We start from the raw sequence: 23,346 nt of genomic DNA, 5'->3' as shown, positions 1-23,346 counted from the left end.
AAGGTACAAAAGGGAAGGGGAAGTGGGAGGGGTTGGGGAAAGGAAAAGGGAATGGAATTAATATGAGAAAAGGAAAAAAATGGAAACAAAGTCTTTGTAAATAGGGAAGGGTGGAAGGGTTGAAGGGAGGGCAGGATATGGGGAAAAATAAGAATTAAGATATATTATGTAAAGGTACAAATCTCCAATGATGAATGTCATTATATATTGTATACCTAAAATGTACCAATATAATTAAAATTAAACAAGAAAAAAGTCATAATTGCTGCCTTCAATGCAGAGAAAAGATAAGTAATATTTGAAAATCATAGCCAAAATTGAGATTTGAATTCTATTTCTATGCTTAATCAGGGAAAAATTTTGTAACATGAGGAAAATTTGTGCAGATACCTGTTTTTAGCATCCAATTACTGGTCTTTCAGATACCATTTCCTCTCCCAACTGTATTTTCTAAGCCTCTCCGCCTTTCTCATGCTCACTGTTTTTCCTGCCTCTGTTGTCTGGAAGGAACCAGCTATGAATCATTTAAATAGCTGGGTGAATTAGTCAAAACACTTAGGCAATTTTTCAAAAATGTGAAGTGCTCAGAATAATATATTAGTTTGTTTTGCTTATTGTTTTAAATATAATATTTATGGTTTTTAATATTCTGTAAATACTTTGGGAAAAGCAGCCATCTTTTCTATATATTATAAAAACATACTGTTGTTGAGTCCTGATTCAAGTGTAAAGATATGCTCAGTGCTTGCTTGATTAATAACAGCTAATTTTATCTTAGTCTTATTTCATATTTCCCACAGGATCAGAAGTACATCTGATTTATTTGCTCCTTTTATCAAAAATGAGACAAAATTATAATTTTTATACTACAGTAATGATTTCCAAATCCAGATGTTAGCAATTGTAGTGATTTCCATTTTATCATGTTGTTTTTTATCCTGAGAGGGTTAAAATAATGAACTGTGCAAATTCACTGCAACATTGCCTCTTCAAAAAAACAAAGCAAAACAAAACACCCCACTTCTTAGATTTTTGAAAATCCAGACTGTAGAATTACACTAAGCACATGTTTTTTCCCTTTGAGAATGCAGATCTTTATTGGCATCTATGTTTAGAACATCCTCTGGAGCTAGTGAAAGGAAAACTATTCTCTCTCTATCTTCAAAACATTCTTGAGTGGCTATGTATACACACCAGGCCAAGTAATATAGCTATTTTTTAGGCGATGTTCCCTTTGTACTCAATAGGAGCTTTCTCTGCATGAGGGTTCCTAGCTCAGTGGAATCTGAATTAAGAATAAAATATCCTTCACCCCTGCAGGCAAATCTTCACGCTCAAGTATATAAGGAAAAATAGAAACAAGGAGTTTTTGGTGAAAAGTTTTCCAGCCCTGGTTTGGAATCTATGGGGGAAATTAGCGCCTTAAACTTGTGGACAAAGAAGGATGCAGAATTCAGAGCCTTCTAGGAATACCACAGGTCAGGAAACATGGTTAGTCAGTCAGAAAGGTAGAACTGATGACCATCTTCATTGGCTATTTTGAGGATCATTAGTTGGGCCCCTTTCCCTATGACTACCTACCTTCTTCCATGGTGTCTCTAGGCCTGAAATAATTGACGCATCAGACTGCTCTGAAGGAGAAATCTGTGAAGGAAGGAATGTGATTAATGATAATTGCAAATTTACCATGTTCAAGAAAGTATACCATCATCTCAGCTTTCATAATAAACCAATATGGTAACATTTATTATCTGTAGTCTTAAAATGGATAAACTGAGGTATGAAGAGATTCAACAAATAGTCCAAGGCACACAGCTAACATATATTAAGGACAGCATTCAAATCCAAATATTTTCTACATCTTAAATTGAAAATGTGGAGGCCCTCAAATACCTTCACACCATTGCTGAGGTCAGTCTAAGAGGAGAAAAAATATTTTCCTATACATTTGAAATTGCTTATCTGGCAGGTGAGAATAGGAAGATGAAATACATATAACCTGGGTATTAAAGAAATTTCCTTTCTAGAGCTCTAGGTCATAGAAATGAATTTTACATAGCTTTTTTTGCAGAGGACTTGATGGATAGCAAGAGTTCTCATCCATATAACACTACAAGCAGTTGAGCCACCTGCACATTTTGTATCTCCTGCTGGCTTGAAATGTATTTATTACATTTCCAACACCCATTCAACTTGGCTATTATAATTGGTCTCCTACCAAATAGTTTCTCTGGTGTGAAAAACTATAATGGTACATAAGATCCTAATGGTATAATTGACAATGTGAAATGGGAAGAAAAGGGCTAAAGGTGTAGGGGAAGTGGGAAGGGTAAGGGAAAGGTAAAAAGCGAAAAAAATATGAGAAAATGAAAAAATGTAAATAAAGTATTTATAAATAGGGAAGGGAGGAGGGATGAAGGGAGGGCAGGGGTAAGGGGGAAAATGAGAACCAAGACCTGTCATGCAGAGGTACAAGATCCCAACAATGAATGTAACTGTACTGTATCCCTAAAATGTACCAATAAACTCAATGAGAAAAAAAAAATAAGTGGTCTCCTGCTGTCCCATTCTGTCCTTCTCCCATATTTTGTCACACTGCAGAGAAAGGGGTCTCAAGCACACACGGGTGAAGTGAAAGGCAGACTTCACTGTGTCTTCCAGGCCCCCTCTGACCTGGACTCACCTGCCTCCCCTCTTACTGAATGTAGGCTCCCATTCTGTCTCAAAACCTTGAGCTATTCTCTGGCACAGGACGCAGACATGTATTTAGGACCCTCTGTCCAGAATCATCTTCCTTTTCTGCTTTACCTAAGAATCTTCAGACACTGTCAAGACTCAACCCAAGGCCCAGTTTCTCCAAGAGGGCTGCCCTGACCTCATTTCCTCCCCAGATCTAATACCCCTCCTGTTTCTTTTGGCGGTACTGGAGATTGAATCCAGGGCACTGGGCATGCTGGGCAAGTCCTCTTGAGTTAGCACCATGTGACTGTCCTTCATTGCTCTTGTTGCAGTCATACTGTTTCTTAGTTTGGTAATTATTTGATTAGTCTCTCTCTTCTACTTGACTAGAAGACAAATGGTGAGAGCTATCATATCTGCTTTTTTTTTCTCCCTCCAAGACTTAGAAGGGTTCCTGACACATAATTGGTACCCAATAATTATATGAATAATATTTGGAAATAGCCAAGCAGGTACATTTAGTTTATGGATTGAAATGTTTATATAGAAATTTATTGTTATGACATGAATCCAATTATTTTAAAAGGAGAAAGCAATTACAAAACTCAGTCTGAATTATAATGTTGGAATGAAAAACTGTTCAAAGGGTTGTTTTAATAAAATGTTTATTTTTTTCATTCTAAAAATAAAACCTTCTGGAGTTTTCCTTTGGCAATGACTCAGTAACTAATACTAAATTTACTTAAAGTTCTATAAAGTCAGTGCCAAATTGACAATTTTAGGAAATGTGCCTGTTCTCACTTCAACAGGTATATAGACAGATACTAACTCATTTCCCACAAAATATAACATCAACTCAAAGTACTACAAATAACATTTTCCAGCCATCAGTTGAGTACTTTCATTTTACAGTTTTATCTGCTATCTGAAAGCTACTTGTTTACTGGGCACTCTTATCTTTTCTCTGCATGAACTAACCTCAACATAAAGAAAGCTGAAAATTTTGACATTGCATGGAGATTTGATTTTGATTTGAAACAAACTCAAGATTTCACTTTGATTCCCTCTTCTTAGATGCTTATATTTCATACAAAGCCATAACACCAAACGTGAGCTGTGAGCAACTCTTTCTATTATAGGAAGTAGTAGAAATATCTCTCAAGTAGCCCATCAACAACAAATTAATCTCTGAGTTTGTCAAGGGATTTTTCTCAGAGTAATAAATGATCTGATATGATTGGAATTGCTGACACCTAGTCAAAGCAATATAAAAAAAGGAACAGTCTATTGACTCTTCTGAGTATTTCACTTTAGAAATATCATTCAATAGATGTCAAAGGGTAAAATGAAAGCATCATCTTTTTCAACTGCCAAATGACAAAGACGTTCTATTTAGAAGGAATTGAAAGGACTATCTGCCCACAAATCTCTTCCCTACCAGCATAAGTTTAGCATCCAAGCATTACAACTTCCTTTCAGAGACCTGCTAGAGGGAAATATGTACATTTATTTTACTCATTTAAGAGACAGTATTAAACTTTCTCGGTGCTACCATTATGCACAGTGCCTCTTTCTCTCGTGACATTCATTAAGCTGCATTGTGATTAATTTCTGATTCACATTAAACTCTTATATCCTTGCAGAAATAGAACAAATAAGTAGACTACATTCCCAGTGCCTAGGATAGTGGTGAAATTTAATAACTTTGTATAGTAAATACTTCTTGAGCATGTAACTAAATGGAGAAATGAAGAAATAGTGAAGATACAAGTTACCAATTACAAAGATCTAAATTTATCATATTAAGTAATTATTATCTGAAGCACAAAGGGAGCCCCTTAAGTAGAGATTTCAAATTACATGTAGCCCATAGATCAGTTTTACATAATTCAGACAATGCAAGCCAACCAGTATTTTCAGATTGATTACTCAGTATTGAAAAACCAGGACACTATTATTTTTCAAATTATATATATAAATTTTCATAAGAAGTTGGAAAATCTAGAAACATAAGGTCAGTATTCTTTATGTGGCAAACATCTGTGGTCCCTTTTCAATGGAACATGGGCATTCATCTGTCTAAAGTCCCTTTCTGACTTATCATTCATTTATGTTAGCTGTGTGGCAAAAACTACTACTTGAAGAGCTGTCCTAAAGCAGGACTATGGAAATTGAAAGTGAAAGAAAAGACTAGGACACTGAATTAGAAGAGAATGAGGACACAAAGTGAGAGCTATCCCTACTTCCGGGGGCTCTGGACATCTTTCAGGAAGCGCTAAAGTAAACCTTGCTCATGCTTCATGGAAATCTGAAGAGCCAACCTTGTAAAAAGGGTCAACTATGGACCAGGTGTTAAGATAGTCCTTTTCCTATATAGATTATGGTGAAATATTTAGACTAACTTATAATTTCATGCTAAAAATACTCTTTTCATTGAAACCAATATTTGAGTTAATGTCAAGTTGAAAATAAATGGAAAAACCAGCTCAGATGTTGTTTTCCCAGTTAAAGAACCAGTCAGTAATTTCCTTTCATAAACCTTGGAATACAATTTTGCTTTCTTCCATTCACATGTAAATATATTATTTCAAGCGCACAAAACATGCACAAATAAAAAATTCAAACACTATGTATCCTAATTCTAGGAGTACAACATGCCAAGTTATTTTTATAGAGCTTTTGTTTCAGATTTTGTACAATAAGACAGCTGTTTCCATTCATCAAGGGCTTTTTTAATTCTTCGGTATTTTTTCAGGAAACTACTGATTGTGATTACAGCAGAATGTCTTACTAAATCATATTCAAAATAGCAAAATATTCTTTTAAAGTTTCATTAACAAATGTAAAGTGTTTCTACAACAAGGACAAATTTTATAAACCCAAATGTGTGTTAGAAGACACATGCAATATTAAAAATATTTCTACATATGGTTTCAGGTTTTTTTGGTAGTAAACCTCAACCAAAATGGCAAACTTAAACACATTAAAAGAAAAGAATGGAGAGTTCCACACCATACCAGTGGTAAGTGTGCACAGATCCCACAGAGCAGCTGTGTGGACCTGAGTGGCGTGGCTGAAGGCAGACCTCAGCCAGGGCCTCACACCAACAGCACACCTGCCCAAGCCACAGGCCCACCTGCAAAAGAGCTGTACAGGTGCAGAAGCTTCAGCCAGAGACCTACCATACCACTGGCCACAGCCAAGGACCTACCTGGAAAAGTACAACACAGACACACAAGCAACAGTCAGAGGCTCTCCAAGATACCATTGATAAGTGCATGGAGACCCTAGCCAGAAGCCTACGCATACAATAGGAATTGGGGTAAAACAGTCCCCAGCCAAAGGCCCTCCCAGACAACAGCTACTTAGGGGCCCCAGCCAGAGGCACACCTAGATACCACCCCAAGTGTGCACAGGCCCTGAACAGAAGCTCACCCAGACATCAAGTCAGCTCAGAGCCTAGAAAGCCATGATTTCAAACCAAGGAATTGGTGTACTGGTGATCAGCAGAGTAAAAGCTGCTTAGTAGCTTGCCAAGAATTGAAGACCACTGATTGAGTAAAAATGTCATCAACAAGGGCACAGCAGGCTGCATCTGTTGAAATGAGAAGACACAGAAATAAGTCTCAAAACCAGACTTCCAGATCACCTAAGGAAACCCAAAGGTCAATGAGATGGAACAATATCATACTCAACCACCTGGACTCCCTGAACTGGCAATGAAAGAGGACCTGGAAAAAAAGAAATCAGAAATAATTTGTCAGATAACAGCAGAGATTGTTCCCATAGTACAAGACATGATTAATAAATCTAGAGTGCACACAAATAAAAAAATAGAGGAGCTGAAAAGCATGGTGGAATCCCAACATAGGAAAAAAATGGAATACATAAAACAGATGCAAACAAATATCAAGGAGATTAAGAACTCCACTGAAAGTTTACATGGCAGAATGAGCCAACTTGAGAACAGAATTTCAGATATACAAGATAGGATTTCAAATAATGACCAGGAAAAGAAAAATTCTTAAAATAGTAAGGGACCAAGAGAAATCCATCCAGCAGCTGCTATACAATTCAAAGAAAAATAGCATAAGGCTTATCAATCAATTAAGACAGAGGAGAGAGTACATATGACATTAAAAAAAAAAACTGTTCACAGAAGTAATAGCAGAAAACTTTCCAAATGGGGGAAAAAGAACCTGACATACAGATAAGTGAGGCATAAAGGACTCTAACTAGCCATGATTGAAAAAAATTTACACATAGGCATATAATAGTTAAGATTCCAGAAACCCAACATAAAACAATTCTACAAGCAGTTAGACAAAAGAAACAAATCACATCCAAAGGAAAGCCCATTAGAATCACAGCAGAGTTCTCAACACAAACCCACAAGGCAAGAAAAGTGTGGAGTGATGTATTTCAAGCTCCAAAGGAAAACAATCCACAACCCAGATTGATGTACCCTGAAAAACTATCTTTAGAAATTGATGGTGAAATAACATTTCATGGTAAAGAGCACTTTAGGAACTTCATGAATACTAAACCAGCACTTCAAAAAATTTTAAAACAATATACTAGGAAAAGACAAGAAGGATCAAAACCTCAGGAAACCCAGCAGAATGAATCCATCAGCCACAACAAGAAATTAAATGCAAGGGGGGAGAGAATCCAACAAAAAGACAAAGCCATAACAAGGATAAGTCAAAACATATCAGTTATAACTGTCAACGTTAATGGTCTCAATTCACCAATCAAAAGAAATAGACTGGCAGAATGGATCAAAAAGAAAGATCCAACAACATGCTGCATACAAGAGACACACTTAATTAAAAAATAAACTCATAGACTGAAAGTTAAAGGGTGGAAAAAATACTCCATGTGACACAAACCCCAAATAAAGTAGGAGTATCTATCCTCTTTGCAGATCAAGTGGACTTCAAACCAACACTGATTAAGAGAGACAAAAAAGGATACTACATCCTTGTAAAGAGAAAAATCCAGGAAGAGATGACAATCATTACTATATATCCACCAAACACTGGTGTGTCCAACTGTATAAAACAAATACTGATTTAAAAAATCATATAAACACTAATACAATAGTAGTGGGGGACCTCAATACCCCACTGTCACAAATAGATAGATCAACTAGACAAAAAATTGAAATTATCCCCTGTGTATTATCAGAACATAGTGTGATGAAATTGGATATTAATAGAAAAGAAACCACAAGAATTTCATAAATACATGGAAATTAACACACTTCTGAATAACCAAAGGGTCACAGAGGAAAGAAAAGAAGAAATCAGACTTTTCCTACAATTAAATGACTATACGATATATCAGAATCTATGGGACACAATGAAAGCAGTCTTATTAGGGAAATTCATAGCAGTAAATTCTCATATCAGGAAAACAGAGCGAGCTCAACTATACAACCTAATGTTGAACCTCAAGCTTCTATAAAAAGAGCAGGACAAACACAAAGCTCATACAAAGGAGGGAAATTATAAAGATCAGGGCAGAAAGTAATGCTAAGAGAACAATGCAAAAAAGCAATAAAGCCAAGAGTTGATTCTTTGAAAGGCTAAACAAAATTGATAAACTGTTAGCCAACCTTATCAAAGAGAGGAAGAAAAAGGTCCAAATCCATGCAATTAGAAATGAAATGGGTGAAATTAAGATGGAACCAGCAGAAATCCAGAGAATCATCAATACCTACTTCAAGAATCTATATGCCAATAACATGCAAAATACAGAAGAAATGGACACATTCCTAGATACGTATGAGTTACCAAAGTTGAAGGAAGATGACCTAAAAATTCTAAATGTCACAATATAAATCAATGAAATTGAAAATGTAATAAAAAACTTAACAACTAAGAAAAGTCTGGTTCCTGATGGCTTCACTGCCAAATTCCACAAGACATTTAGAGAGGAACTACTACCACTACTGTTTAAACACATCAATAAAATTAAAAGGGAAGTAATACTCCCAAATTCATTCCTGGAAGCAAGCATCACCTTAATCTCCAAAGTGGAGAAAGATCCAACTGAAAAAGAGAACTATAGGCCAATCTCACTAATGAACATAGATGCAAACATCCTTAATAAGATACTAGCAAATAGAATGCAGAAAATTATCAATATGAGAAAATGAAAAAATGGAAATTGTTTATAAATGGGGAGGGGGAGGAAGGGGTGAAGGGAGGGCAGGGACAAGGGGAAAAAATGAGAACCAAGACCTGTCATGTAAAGGTACAAGATCCCAATGACGAATGTAACTGTACTGTATACCTAAAATGTACCAATAAACTCGATAAAAAAATGTACATGACAGGTAAACGTTTTTAATTGATTCAGAACCTTCCAAACTTGGGAAGTATTTTACATTTAATCTAAAACTAGTATGGTGATTAAAGTTAACAATACTGTATTATATATTTGAAATTTGTCAAGATGGTAGGCCTTAAATGTTCTTCCTGTCAAACACATAAAAATGATAACTGTGAGGTAATGAAGATGCTAATTATATCAATCGTCATGATCCTTCCCCAGTGTTTACAAATGTCAGAACATCAATTGAACACACTCAATCATGGTCTTTGTTAATTGTATCTCAATACCACTAAGAAAACAATTTGTCAATAACAACATCACCATGAGTAAAGTAGAAGGAAAAAATAATAGAGGTAATATTATTATTTAAACAAAATAGATCATTAATACATTAAGAAGATGAGCATATTCACATTTTTATCTCTACTTTGACTGACTGATGAAATAAGCTAATCTCACTGATTCAATGAGGAATAAATAGTTACAGCAAAATAAACAAAGTAAGGGACCAAAACCTGGAGTATAAACACAGATGCTATAGAAATAGAAAAAAAAATATTTGAAATGAGTTTTAACCAGCAAAATTAGAAAGTTAGATTGAACTGACAAAAATTTTTAAACAGGCCAAACAAACACAAATACACAGAGTATCCCTATTAATTGACACAGGAAATGTAAATAATCAATAAGAAAAATATTTCATAGGGTACTTATAAGATAATATATGAATGGCCAGTAAGATTGTGAAAAAATGACCAATTTCATTGGTCAGCAGACAAATGCACTTTAAAAACCACATATATCAGGCAAATATACAGCATAATACTAAACAACCAATGAGTCAATGAAGAAAGACTGTAATGCTGATATTTTTTATATGTTGAGGAAATTGAGAATGAAAGCAAAATCTTCCAGAATTTATGGGATGTAAAAAAAAGCAACACTAAGAGGAGCATTTATAATGATATGTGTTTAAATTAAAAGAGAAGATCCTAATAAGATTACTGACATTGAGAAATGGGAAGAAAGGAGCTAAAGGTGTAGGGAAGGTGGTACGGGTAGGGGAAGGGTAAAAAGGGAAAAGAAAAAAAATGTGAGATAATGAAAAGATGGAAATAAAATGGTTGTAGATGGGGAGGGGAGGAGGGGGTGAAGGGAGGGCAGGGACAAGGGGAAAAAATGAGAACCAAGACATGTCATGTAGAGGTACAAGATCCCAACAATGAATGTAACTGTACTGTATCCCTAAAATGTACCAATAAACTCAATTAAAGCTGAAAAAAAAGAGAAAATCTAAAAACAACCTAATTTATATCTCAAGAAACCTGAAAAATAACAACTTAATATTAAAATTAACAATAAGTAGAAAATAATACATCAGAACAGAAAAATGAAACAGAGAACAAGGAGACAGTAGAAAATATCAACAAAACTGAGTTCGTTTTTTGAAGACATCAACAAGCTTGACAAAATTTTATCACGATTAACTATGACGGAGAGATGACTCAACTAAAGTCAAGAAAAGAAAGAAGACCTATTACAATCAATGCACCCAAAAATCTATTACAGGAGAATACTATGAACAATTAAAGGCAAAGAGTCAACTAACATGGATAAATTATTAGAAATATTTCCTTGATATTTAGTGACATCAGATTCCTTTCTAAATACTTGTGGACAACTAATACATTTTTGAAGAAATACATATTCAAGGTTTTGCTCATTATTTTTCCAAATCCAGATTTCATTCATTTTGAAATGTTAAAAACTTCATAACTTTTAATTGACAAATAACAGTTATATTTCATGAGATACAATATCATATTTTGATATATCCACATATAATAGGATAATTATGCCAAACTAATTAACATAACTATCACATCACAGATTTGTTTTTTGTGCTGAAAATATTTAAAATCTACCTTTGAAGTAATTCTAAAATGCACATACATTATTTATAAATTTGATTTTACTAGTACATGTTTGCACCGCATGTTTACATTCATCAGCACATTTTGATTTTTTAAATTCTCCTTCCCTTTTCCATGCACATCCCAGCCTCCATCTCTACATCCCTTTTCCTCATTTTAATTAGTAGTGTTATTATGTTTATTACTATTTACTATATATAACATTTACATTCATTGTAGGTATTGGATACACATACGTGATGCATCTTAAGACTTTTTATTTCCCCTTCCCCTCCCCCTGCCTTTGCCCTTGATCTCTTAGAACCTTTTCATTTGCAAAAGATTTACCTCCCTTTTTTCTACTATCTATCCTTTATTTTGCTCTTTATTTACACTTTTCCTTGAGAAATACCATATGATATTTAAGCTTGTGTGTCTGATTTATTTCATTTACCATTATATTTTTCAGGGGTATGCATTTTCTGGCTCTCAGATAGCCTTCCTTATTGCTGAGTAGTATTTCATCATGTAGAGATACTACATTTTCTTTATGGATTCATCTGTTATGGACACACAGGCTGATTTCAAGATTTAGTTATTCTTAATCGTGCTGCTATAAACATTGGCAAGCATGTGTTACTGTAATATGATGCCATTATCTCCTTTGGGCAGACACTTAGTAGGGGAATAATTTAATCAAATGAAATTTCCAATTTTAATTCTTTAAGAAATCTCCATACTGATTTCCATAATGGTCGTACTACTTTATATTCCCATTAACAATATAGGAAGGTTACTTTTTCACTGCAACCATACCAGTATTTGTTATTTGATTTCTTGATGATTGCTATTCTTTTTAATTTTAAATAAAATTGCAGAGTTGTTTTAATTTGAATTTCTCTAATGGCCAGAGATTTTGGACATTTTTTCATGTTTATTGTCCATTTGTACTTCTTCTTCTAAGGAGTGTCTATTTATGTCACTTAACCATTTTTTAGTTAGGACTTTATTTTGGGTGGTCTAAGTGTTTTCAGTCCTTTGTATATTGTACATATTAATCCACTGTCTGAAGTATAGCAGGCAAATGTTTTCCCATTATATACACTGTCACTTCACTCTGCTGATTGTTTCATTTGCATGTAGATTTTTAAGTTGATATACTCCTATTTGTTGATTCTTGTGGTTACTTTTTGTGCAATTGGAGCTCTGTTCAAAAAGTACTTGACTATTCCTATGTCTTCATATGTTTTACCTATTTTATCTTGCAATGGGAGCATTGTTTCCATTTTAATGTTAAGATCTTTGGTCCTTTTTTATTATTGTTTAGTGAATGGTGAGAGATATGGGTACAGCTTCAATCTTCCTCATATAAATAACCAGTTTTCCCAGCACCAATTGTAAAATAGGATATCTTTCCTCCAAGGTATGCTTTTGGCCCCTTTGTTGAAGATTAAGTAGCTGAATGTATTTGGAGATGTTTCTGTATCTTTTACTCTTCCCTTGTTCGTCATATATGCTGCTAATACCATACTGTTTATTCACTGTTACTTTGTAAAATAACTTGAAGTCAGGTATTATGATGCCTTCCGCTTTGCTTTTGTTACCCAGGATTGCTTTTGTCATTCTGGGTTTCTTCTGCTTCCATATAAATCTTAGGATTGTTTTCTCTAGTTAAACGTGGACTTCTGTTGGTATTTGGACTGCAATCACATTAAGTTGTATATCAAGAACTATGGTAATTTGAATAGCTTTGGTTCTGCCTATCCTGAAATAGGGGACATTTTTCTATTTTCTGATGTCCTCTTCAATTTCCTTGTCAGGGTCCTATAATTTTCTTTGTAAAAGTCTTTCAATTCCTTGATAAAATTATTTCCTAGCTACAATCAAAACTTGGATTTCGAGTAACTGTTCCACAAGAGTTCCACAAGACAGACAAACATTTCTAAGAAATTGTAACTTGTTAAATAACTGATGTCTTGCAATGTGATGAGTATGCCATGCCATACAACATAGGACAACAAATTGTTGTTCTCTTGCTCAATACTTTGACATACAAGTGCTTTAGGTTACAAGCAGAACAAATTATTCTCACAAACCAAAGTTTTACTGTATTTAAACTTTCTTCATGCTATTTTGAAAAAAGCTGTTTCCTTAATTTCTTTCTACTTAAGTTTATTATTGATATGCACAAATTGATTTTGCATCCAGCTACACTGCTGTAATTGGTTATTAATCTTAAGTTATTTTCTGGAGTTCTTTGTGTTTTCTATACAGAGAATTATGCCATCTGCAAATAATTATAATGTGACTTTTTACTTTACAAATCTCTTTCATTATTTTTCTTTTCTCTGATTTCTCAGGCTAATGTTTTGAATACTATGTTGTACAGAAAGGATGATATTGGACATCCTTGTCTTATTCCTAATTTTATAGGGGTATCTTTTAGTTTTTCCCCATTTAATAAGTTGTTAACCTTTGATTTCTCATAAATGACTTCAGTCAGATTCAAGTAAGGTCTTTCTACATCTATTTTCTTCTGGATTGTATCATGAAGGAGTGTTGGATTTTGTAAAAAAAAAAAAAAAAGCTCCTTCTATACCTACTGATATGATCTTGTGATTCTTTTTCCTTTGCTTCTGTTTATGTGGTGTGTTGCAGTTATTCATTTCAGTATGTTGAACTATCCTCACAACTCTGGGATAAAACCTACTCAATCATGACGTATGATTCTTTTGATGATGTATTTCTTTTTATTTGCCAATATCTTAACGAGGATTTTTTCATTTATATCACTAAGGACATTAGCCTATAGTTTTCTTTTTTATTTGGGTCTTTGTCTAGTTTTGGAATCAGGCGGATGCTGGTTTCTACATATGATTTTGGTACGCTCCTCTTTCAATTTCACTGAAGAATTTGAGGAATATTGGTGGTATAATGTCGTTGCAGGTTTGTGGAATTCAGCAGTGAATCTCTCACATCTTGGGTTTTTTTAGTTGGTAGGTTTTTTATCATAGCCTTAATTTCACTGCTTGCTATTGGATTGTTCACAATTTAGGTCTGCTTGGATAGCTTTGGTAATTTGTATGTTTTTAGGAAACTGTCCACTATTTCAAGACTTTCCAATTAGTTGGAATATAATTTATCACAGTAGTCACTGTCTTTTAGATTTCAGTGGTGTGCATTGTGTTTTCTCCCTTTTCATTTCCAATTACTTTGATGTCTTTTTCATTTGGTAAGTTTGGCTAAGGGTTTATCCATTTTGTTTATTCTTTCAAAGAACCAGCTCTTCACATCATTGATTCTTTGTATTGATTTTCTTAGTCTCAATTTTATTAACTTCAGCTTTCATCTTTATTTTTTCCCTCCTTAATTTTGGTTTGGGCTTGGATTGATTTTGTTTTATCACATATATTGATCTTCCTCATTCCTTAGTTGAGATTACTCTGTTTTTCTAATGTGAGTATTGATTGAAATAAGCTTCTGTCTTAGGACAATATTCCCAGTGTCTTGAGTGGCTCCCTGGAGTGCTAGATGGGTGCAGCGTGGAAATGGCCAACAGGCAGGTGGGGGGCCTGTGACTCAATGGGAAATCAGGATTGCAGGGCTGGTGCTGGCTAGGCTGTACTTGTCTGTGACAGAGTTGGCAGGCAGGCTGGTATGGCAGGTGTAAACTGGAGTGGATACACCCACCTGTGACTCTGTGGGAAAGTGGCTACACAAGGTAGGGTGCTGAGCTGGCTGTGCATATGCACTAGTGACTTAGCCGGTGGGTGAGTGAGACATGCTGACATTGAACAGAGTGGTCTAGGGTACCATTCTCCTTTTTATCCTCTCTCTGCCCTGAGTCTGGAAGGAGTGGGTGGGTCCTTTTTCTATCTGAAGCACTGGAGAGAACACTGAAAGAATATGGCTTTCCCCAATGTTTAGAGGTGCAGTGATATAGAGAGAGGCTGGTGAACACAGAGTCTAGACTCGGCAGCAGTATTTTGGCTCCTCAAGCTATTTTCCACACTTTCAAAATATCTGCTACGAGGAGGAGTGGGCCTGTGGGCAAGGGGACCAGACATGGTAGCTCCACTTTACTTTTTCAACTGTCCATTTGTTTTTGTTAGTTTGTTTTGTTTTGCTGTTGTTTGCTTTAAATATAGTCTTTTCTATTAATTTTCTGCATCAGGGTGAAAATCCCACCCCCACTTCAGAATGTATGCTTTCTTAGTGAATCTTCTTTGAGCCTCTCAAACATGACTCTTCCTCTAGTCAGCCGTGTTGGATCCTACCATAGTACATTATTAACTGTAGTCTTTTGCCCATTTTTACTTAGGTTATTTCTTCTCTTTGCTATTAAGTTTTATGAGTTCCTTATAAATTCTGGACTTTTAACTTTTATTGGACATATGATTTTTACAGATATGCTCTTCTATCCCATGGTTTGTCTTTCTAATTAACTGCTTCCTTTTTCTATGCAGAATCTCTTAAATTTGAAGCAGTACCACTTGTTTACTTTTGTTTCTCTTGTCTGTGCTGTTAGTGTCCTACCAAAAAAAATCCACATGGTGGACAGCAATGTTCAGTTGATACCCTGTTTTTGAGTTAACTAATATGTGTTGGGATATAAGAATCAATATTATATGCATATATGTTTGGTTACAGTGTTTAGTTTGAGCACATGGTGGTGGCAACTTTAGAGAATACACACACACACACACACACACACACACACACACACACACACATATATATATGACAGTGCTAGAACTGTGGGAGGGAAGTCAAGTACTACTAGCTCCAGAAGTACAGCAACATGATGTCTGAGCAGGGCAAATAGATACGGCCTGTCTCACTGGAGACTGCAGTTCCCTTGGTGGCAAAGTCTCGGGTCTTCCTGCTCTTTTTTCCATTTTTGGAACTCATGGTGGAGGGATTTCTCTTGGCATAGAGGTACTGTATACATGCTCATGGTACAGGGTAAAATAGGTAAAGTATTTTCTACCCTTTCATCTAGAATTTTCTTCACTTGGTTGTTGCCACTTTTTAATTGCACCCTAGAGCTTTCCCAGAACTCTTCTCATCTGTGGATACTTGTTACTTCTTTGAGGGCATATTAAGGCAGGCAGGACAGTACAACTAAAAAAACATGAAAGAGCACTTCCAAGTATTGGTCCAGATAAGAACTCTGCTGTCTAATTTCAAAAAACTCTTTTGTATGTAATTTCTCATTAGTCTTTGTTGCTTTTAAATTTATAGGTTTAAATTTAGAAAATGGAAAATTTTCCAAATCAGTAATCTCAATTTTCTTCTTAAACTTCAAAAGCTAAAGCAAAATTTAGCCAAAGCAAGGAATAAGTAAACAAATTTATCCTACAAAATCAAACCTGGTTGGAATTATAATATCAAGTCCAAATAGCATCTTTATGTAAAAATCAAAGAAGACTGAAATAAAAGATGAGACATTAATATTTTTCCCACTGAAACAGAGGATTATAAGACACTACTATGGACAAATATATGCTAATATTTGGATAATCTAAAAGAAAGAAATCAATTTCTAGAAATATAAAACTTGCCAAAACTGAATCTTCATGGAACTAGAACAAAAATTAAACCAGTAATCAAAAGCTTTCCAAAAAAGAAAAGCACAGGACCAGATGCCTTTACTAGGGAATTACACCAACTATTTAAAGAAGTAACCCCAATTCAAAGAATCAAAGAAGAGGGAAAACTTTCAAGTTGTTTTTTGTTTGTTTGATTTTTTATTGTTGTTGTTCTTTTTTTGTTTTTTTTTTTTTTTTTTTTTTTTTGTTTTGTGTGTGTGTGTGTGTGCATGTGTTAAGTATTACTAAGATACTTTGATACCAAAGTTAGAAGACTCCATAGGAAAGGAAAACACCATGTCAAGATTCTGGTGTGTACAGATGGGGGAAAATCAACAGAATACTGGAAAACTAAATTCAGCAGCACACAGCTGAATCTACACCATAATGAAGTGGGATTCACCCATGGAATACACAGATGATTTGTTTAACCAAAACTAATCAATGTAAAGGTAAATTTCTAGTTACGTATGACCTACCAAAACTGAAACAAGAGATATAATCCTAAACAGTAAATAAACTGAAGCAACAATAAAAAGTCTCTTAAAAAAAAGGACCAGACACGTCCATGTCTGAATTTTACCAAATATTTAAAGAAAACCAAACACCAAAGAATGTTTTCAAACCAAATCTATGAAGCCAATATCATCCTGAAACCAAAATCAAACAAGAACACACCAAAAAATAAAAACAAAACAAAACAAAACAAAACTATAGACCAATAACCTTGATAAACATAAATTTTAAAAATCCTAAACTAAATAGATACAGCATTCAACATGTTGGTTTCATCCCAGGGATGTAAGGATAGTTCCATCTACACTGATCAATAAATGTAGTGCAATACATAAACAGAAACCAGGATGAAAACCACATGATCTTCTCAAATGACATAGAAATATACTCTGACAAAAATGTATTATCCATTCATGATAAAAGTCCTGAGGAAACTAGGCATTGAAAGATCATTATTGAATATAATAAAAGCCATATATAACAAACTTACAGGCAACACCATTCGAAGTGGAGAAAAATGGAAAATAAGAAATTAAGCAATCAGAAATTAAGCAATTATTTCTACTACTCAATACAGTTTTTGAAAATTTAGCTACAAAAAATAGGGCAAAAAAATTTTAAAGAGATACAAGTGGGGAAGGAAAAAGTCACTTTTTCTTTTTTTGCAGATGACATGATCCTATACTTAGAAGAATTTTCTTTCCGTTTTTTTCCAGGAACCAGGGATCAAAATCGGAACATTGTGCTTGTGAGGCAGATGGTAGAACCACTGAGCTAAATCCTCAGCCCTTAGAAGAACTGAAAGACTCTAACAAAATACTTTTTTTTAGTTGATAAATGAATAAGCAATATAGCAAGGTATAAAATCAGCATTAAGAAATTAATAGGTTTACCACAATCCAATAGGGGTCTAGCAGAGAAAAAGAAATTAGGAAAATAATTCAATTCACAGCAGCTTCATATTAAATATGATACCTAGAAAGAAATCTAACCAAGGAAGTGAAAGACCTCTACAATAAAATTTCCAGAGCATTAAAGAAAGAAACTGAATATACTAGAAGATGAGATACTTTTCCTTTGTTCTCTTGGGAAATAATTCCCACTTTTGTGGACTGACAAAATTAATACTGTCCAATGTCCATATTACCAAAAGTGATCTGCAGGTTGAATGCCATCCCCACCAAAACACCAATGACATTCTTCACAGAATTAGGGAAAACAATCCTAGAATTCATATGGAAATGCAAAAGACCCCAATAGACAAAGCAATCCTAAGTGAAGATGGCAGGGCTGAAGACATCATAATATCCAATTTCAAATCATACTACAAAGCTATACTAACAAAAAATGGAATCAGCACAAAAATGGACACATAGACCAATGGAACAGAATGGAGCACACAGAAATCCACACAACCTCAGTCATCTGATTTTAGACAAAGGAGCAAAAAAATACGTTAGAGGAAGGACAGAATCTTTAAAAAGGCAACCCAGGAAACTGGATATCCATTTATAGAAGATTGAAACTAGGTATCTCTCCTTCACCTTATACCATAATTAATCTGAAATGGATCAAAGAACTAGGTAAAAGACCTCAAATATTGAAACTGATGAAAGAAAACAAGGGGAAATATTTGAAGATACAGACTCAGACAAAAATTTCCTAGCCAGGACTCCAATGGCCCAGGAAATAGTACCAAGAGTGAGATTACATTAAATTTAAAGTTTTCTCACACCAAGGGAAACAACAAACCAAGTGAAAAGACAGACCACAAAATGAGAGAAAATCTTTACCAGTTAATCCTCCAATAGAAGATTAATCTAGAATATATAAAGATCTCAAAAAACTTAGCACCAAATATCAAATAACTGAATCAATAAATGACCAAATGAATTGAACAGATACTTCCCAAAAGAAGAAGAAAATGACCAATAAATACATGAAATTATTTTTAGCATCTTTAGGTATATAAAGATAATGCAAATTACAACTACCTTGAGATTCCTTTTCATCCCAGTCAGAATGATGGTCATTAAGTATAGAAACATCAATGAATGCTGGTAAAGATACTGGGGATGAGGGCTTAGAAAAGGTCCCTTCTACACTGCTGGTGGGAATACAAATTTGCAGAGCTACTATAGAAATCAGTGTGGAGGTTTCTGAAACAAACTGATACAGTTACCATTTGAACAAGCTATACCACACTACTGTATGCCTAAAGCAATTAAAATCAGCATAGTACCAGGACACTTGCATACCTATTTTTAATGTGGTACAATTCATAATAGCTAAGAAATGGAAAATCACCCTTGTGGATAAATATATAAAAATGTGATATACATACACAGTACTATTTAGCCTTAAGGAAGAACAAAAATTCTGCAGTGTAAGAAAATGGATGGCTCTAGAGACTAATATACTGAGTGAAATGAGCCAGGCTCAGACAGACAAATATCTCAAGTTCTCACTAATATGTGGAATCCAGAAAGGATGACAAAAAAATGGAAGGCAAAATATTATTAGATAGAAGTAAGGAAATAAGGGGTAAAAGGAGTGGATATAAAGATGAGTAATAAGAGAGATGGATGTGAGCAAAATGTATTATGGTATATGCACGGAAACTCATCCTAAAAAGGTAAATTAGGGGAAAAGGCAAGGGAAATAATAGTGGGGTGAAAACAACCAAAGAATGTTATGTAAATGTATGAATTCTCCAAAATGAAACTCATTAATCTGTTAACTCATTAATCAATAAAAATGTGACAGAAAAATCAATCATTGCGATACAAAACATTAATAGAATGATACAAGATCAAATGATCATTTCAGTACATGCAGAAAAAAAACATGTGACAAAATTTATCAATTTTTCATGATTAAAAACATTTAAGTTAACAGCCCAATTGCCCATCAACTGGATACTGGATGTGGTCTTTTAATAAAATGGAGTACTTACTCTGTCATAAAGAATGACAAACTATGGGGTAGGGATTTAGCTCAGTGGCACCATGCCGGCCCCACAAGCACAAGGTCCTGAGTTCAATCTCCACTACCAAAAAAAAAAAAAAAAAAAAAAGAATGAGAAACTAGAGACATTTATAACTGAATTGATGCACATTGAGACCATACTCTTAGTGAAATAAATAGAACACACATGTGTAAATAACAAATAGTTTCTCTGCTCTGAGAAACTGAAAATATAAATAAGGATAAAATGTATAATATATATTTGAAATAGGAAGAAAAGATTGGCACGGTTAGGAGAAAGAAAAAAAGGGAAAAAAGGAAAAAACAGAAACAAAGTCTTTGTAAATGAGGGGTGGAGGGGTTGAAGGGAGGGCAGGGGAATGGGGAAAAAATAAGAACCAAGATGGGCCATGTAAAGGCAAAAATTTCCAATGATGACTGTCATCATATTGTATACCTAAAATATACCCAAAAAAACTTAAGAAATAAAAAATTAAGAAATTTGAGTTGGAAATGTAGATCATTGGTACAGTGATTGCCTACTAAGTCTGAGGCTCTCAGTTCAATTCCCAGAACCACTAAAAGAAAAAAAAATATATATATATATATATATATATATATATCAACAAACTAAAGACAAAAAATTACTACAACTGAATAAAGATCAAATAATGAAAACCCATGACTAACATTATAACCAATGTTCAATATGACAAATGTTTCTCTATAAGATCAGAAACCAGGTAGATATGCCAAATCTTGCCATGTGTATTTAAAATAGTATTTAAACTCAGAAAAATAATGAGGCAAGAAAAAAAGACACCCGATTTGGAAAAGTAGACTTTAAATTATTTTTGTTTTCATTAAAACATAATTCTATATGTAAAAAAAACCTTAAAGATTATATACAAACAAACACACAATGCAACAATTCTTAGTACAAATTCAGAAAATTGAAGGATTCAAAATCAGTTAAGAAAAATCAATTGTGTTTCTATATATATATCCATCATCCATTCTTCAAAGAAAATTAGGAAAGCAGTACCATTCAGAATCACATCAACAAGAATAAAATATGTCAGAAGAAATTCATTCATGGAGTTAAAAGACATATACACTGAAAACTATAACAGCACTGAATGAAATTTGAAGAGCTCAACTAATTGAAAAGGCGGTTCAGGTTTATAGATTAGAAAACATAATATTGGTAAAATGCTTCTACTGCCCAAAGTGACCTACATACTCAATGCAAGCCCTATCAACATTCAGTGTCACTTTTCTTTAAAGAAAAAGGGAAAAACAAAATAAATATAAAGAAAGCCAGAAGCTTCAGTTTCCTGATTTCAAAACATGTTACAAAGCAACAGGCCAGGTGTGATGGTGTACACCTGTAATCCCAGCACTAAGGAGGCAGAGGAAGGATGATCACTGTGAGTTCAAGGCTAGGCTGGGCTACATAGTGTATTCAGGGCCAGCCTGAGCTACCAAGCAAAACCTGTCTCAAAAACAAACAAACAAAAAACAAACAAAGAAAAGCAATAATATTGATGAGTGTGGTACTGAAATTATAAAAGATGAATGTAACAGAATAAAGAGTTTAGAAATAAATCCATACATATGCAGACAAATCATTTCGGACAAGGGCTCCAAGAACACATAATGGAAAAAGGAGAATATCTGCAGTGGTGCTCAGAAAGCGCGATGCCCACACATGAAAAATAAAACTGGATCCATGTCTTACATCATAGACAAAAATCAACTCAAAATGAATTAAACACTTGAATGTAAAACCTGAAACTATAAAACTTATAATGAAGACATTGGGAAATTTTTAGACATTGTATTTGCCATGATATTCTTGGATCTAATATAGAACCAAAAGTACAGATAACAAAAGCAGCACTAGACCAGCAGGATTATATCAATCTAAAAAGCCTCAGCACAGCAAATGGATAAGTTTTAAAAACAGATGCTAACCTACAGAATGGAAGAAAACATTTGCCAACTATATGTCAAATATATAAAAAACTGATGTAACCCAATAGTGAAAAAATAACCTCACTAAAAATGATCCAATGATATAAATTCATATTTCTCCAAAGAAGATATACAGCTGACCAATAATTATATAACAAGATGCTCAACATCAATAAATACCAGAACAAAGAAAATCATGACTATTATGAACTAGCACTCATACCTGATACTCTGGGCCTTATCAAAAGAAACAATGGATCTTTGTCATATGGGAGGGAAACTGAAATACAGAGGGAGAAGGGAGGGAGGAGAGGCAAAGTAGATTCATAGAAAGGTGGATGAGGATTGTGAAGTGCTATGTACATATACCAAGTCACTTCAAGGAATGTGATCATCATGTACTAAACACACACACATATCTATAGAAATCTCGCTCCATATATATCTCCATATATACACATATATGCATATCCATCCACATCTACCAATATCAATTGATACCATATATAATATATAATATAATATTATATTATATATATCCAAGGATGCAGGGAAAGGGAGGATGGTGAGTGGATTATAAAAATAATTGAGAAAAGTCTTGTACATGTACATGTACCAATTTCCCATGATTAATGTAATAATATAAATTACTACAAACATGCACTTAAAAATTTAAAAATATTTTAAAAACAAAAGACAAAGATGTGGAGAAATCAGAACCTCTGTGTATTATCAATATGAATGAAAAAATGGTAAAACTTCTATGGAAAATAATGTGAAAAGTTTTCAAATTATTAAAAATAAACTTCTTATATTGTCTGCCAATCCCACTTGTAGGCATTTATCCAATATAATTAAAATTAGAATCTTGAAGACCTATTTTCACTTTTTGTATTCATGCATCACTATTCATGATAACTAAAATAGTGGGAAGAACTTAATTATCAATCAATTCATACATAAAGAAAATGAGGTATATGCAAAAATGTAATATTATTCAGTCATGAAAAGGAAATTCGGTCATATGCTACAACATGGATTAACCTAGAGGGCATTCTGTTAAGTAAAATAACCCAGTTAAAGAAAAATAAATACAGGTTTTTTTCAGCTGCCTGCCTGCCTGCCTGTCTGCGATCAAAATCAATTCACATAAAGAAAATGAGGTATATGCAAAAATGTAATATTATTCAGTCATGAAAAGGAAATTCGGTCATATGCTACAACATGGATTAACCTAGAGGGCATTCTGTTAAGTAAAATAACCCAGTTAAAGAAAAAAATATACAGGTTTTTTTCAGCTGCCTGCCTGCCTGCCTGTCTGCGATCACCCGGCGGCGTGCGCGCGAGCTCCCGGCCTGCGC

The 23,346-nt window shown here is 34.2% G+C and overlaps 1 long non-coding RNA gene across 1 annotated transcript in view; it reads right to left on the bottom strand.

Annotated features, from left to right (window-relative positions):
* The window catches only part of LOC104855650, a 132,527-nt gene that overhangs the window by 4,268 nt on the left and 104,913 nt on the right, over nt 1–23,346 (bottom strand). The window contains exon 3 of the long non-coding RNA XR_778443.2: nt 1,582–1,644. This is a non-coding gene — a long non-coding RNA (uncharacterized LOC104855650). The remainder of the gene's footprint in view (nt 1–1,581; nt 1,645–23,346) is intronic.

Source organism: Fukomys damarensis, unplaced genomic scaffold (assembly GCF_012274545.1).
Source record: "Fukomys damarensis isolate Sample0158 unplaced genomic scaffold, DMR_v1.0_HiC HiC_scaffold_39, whole genome shotgun sequence".
NCBI lineage: Eukaryota > Metazoa > Chordata > Mammalia > Rodentia > Bathyergidae > Fukomys > Fukomys damarensis.
The sequence above is the reverse complement of the archived record's forward strand: the minus strand, read 5'-3'. Positions and strand labels throughout refer to the sequence as shown.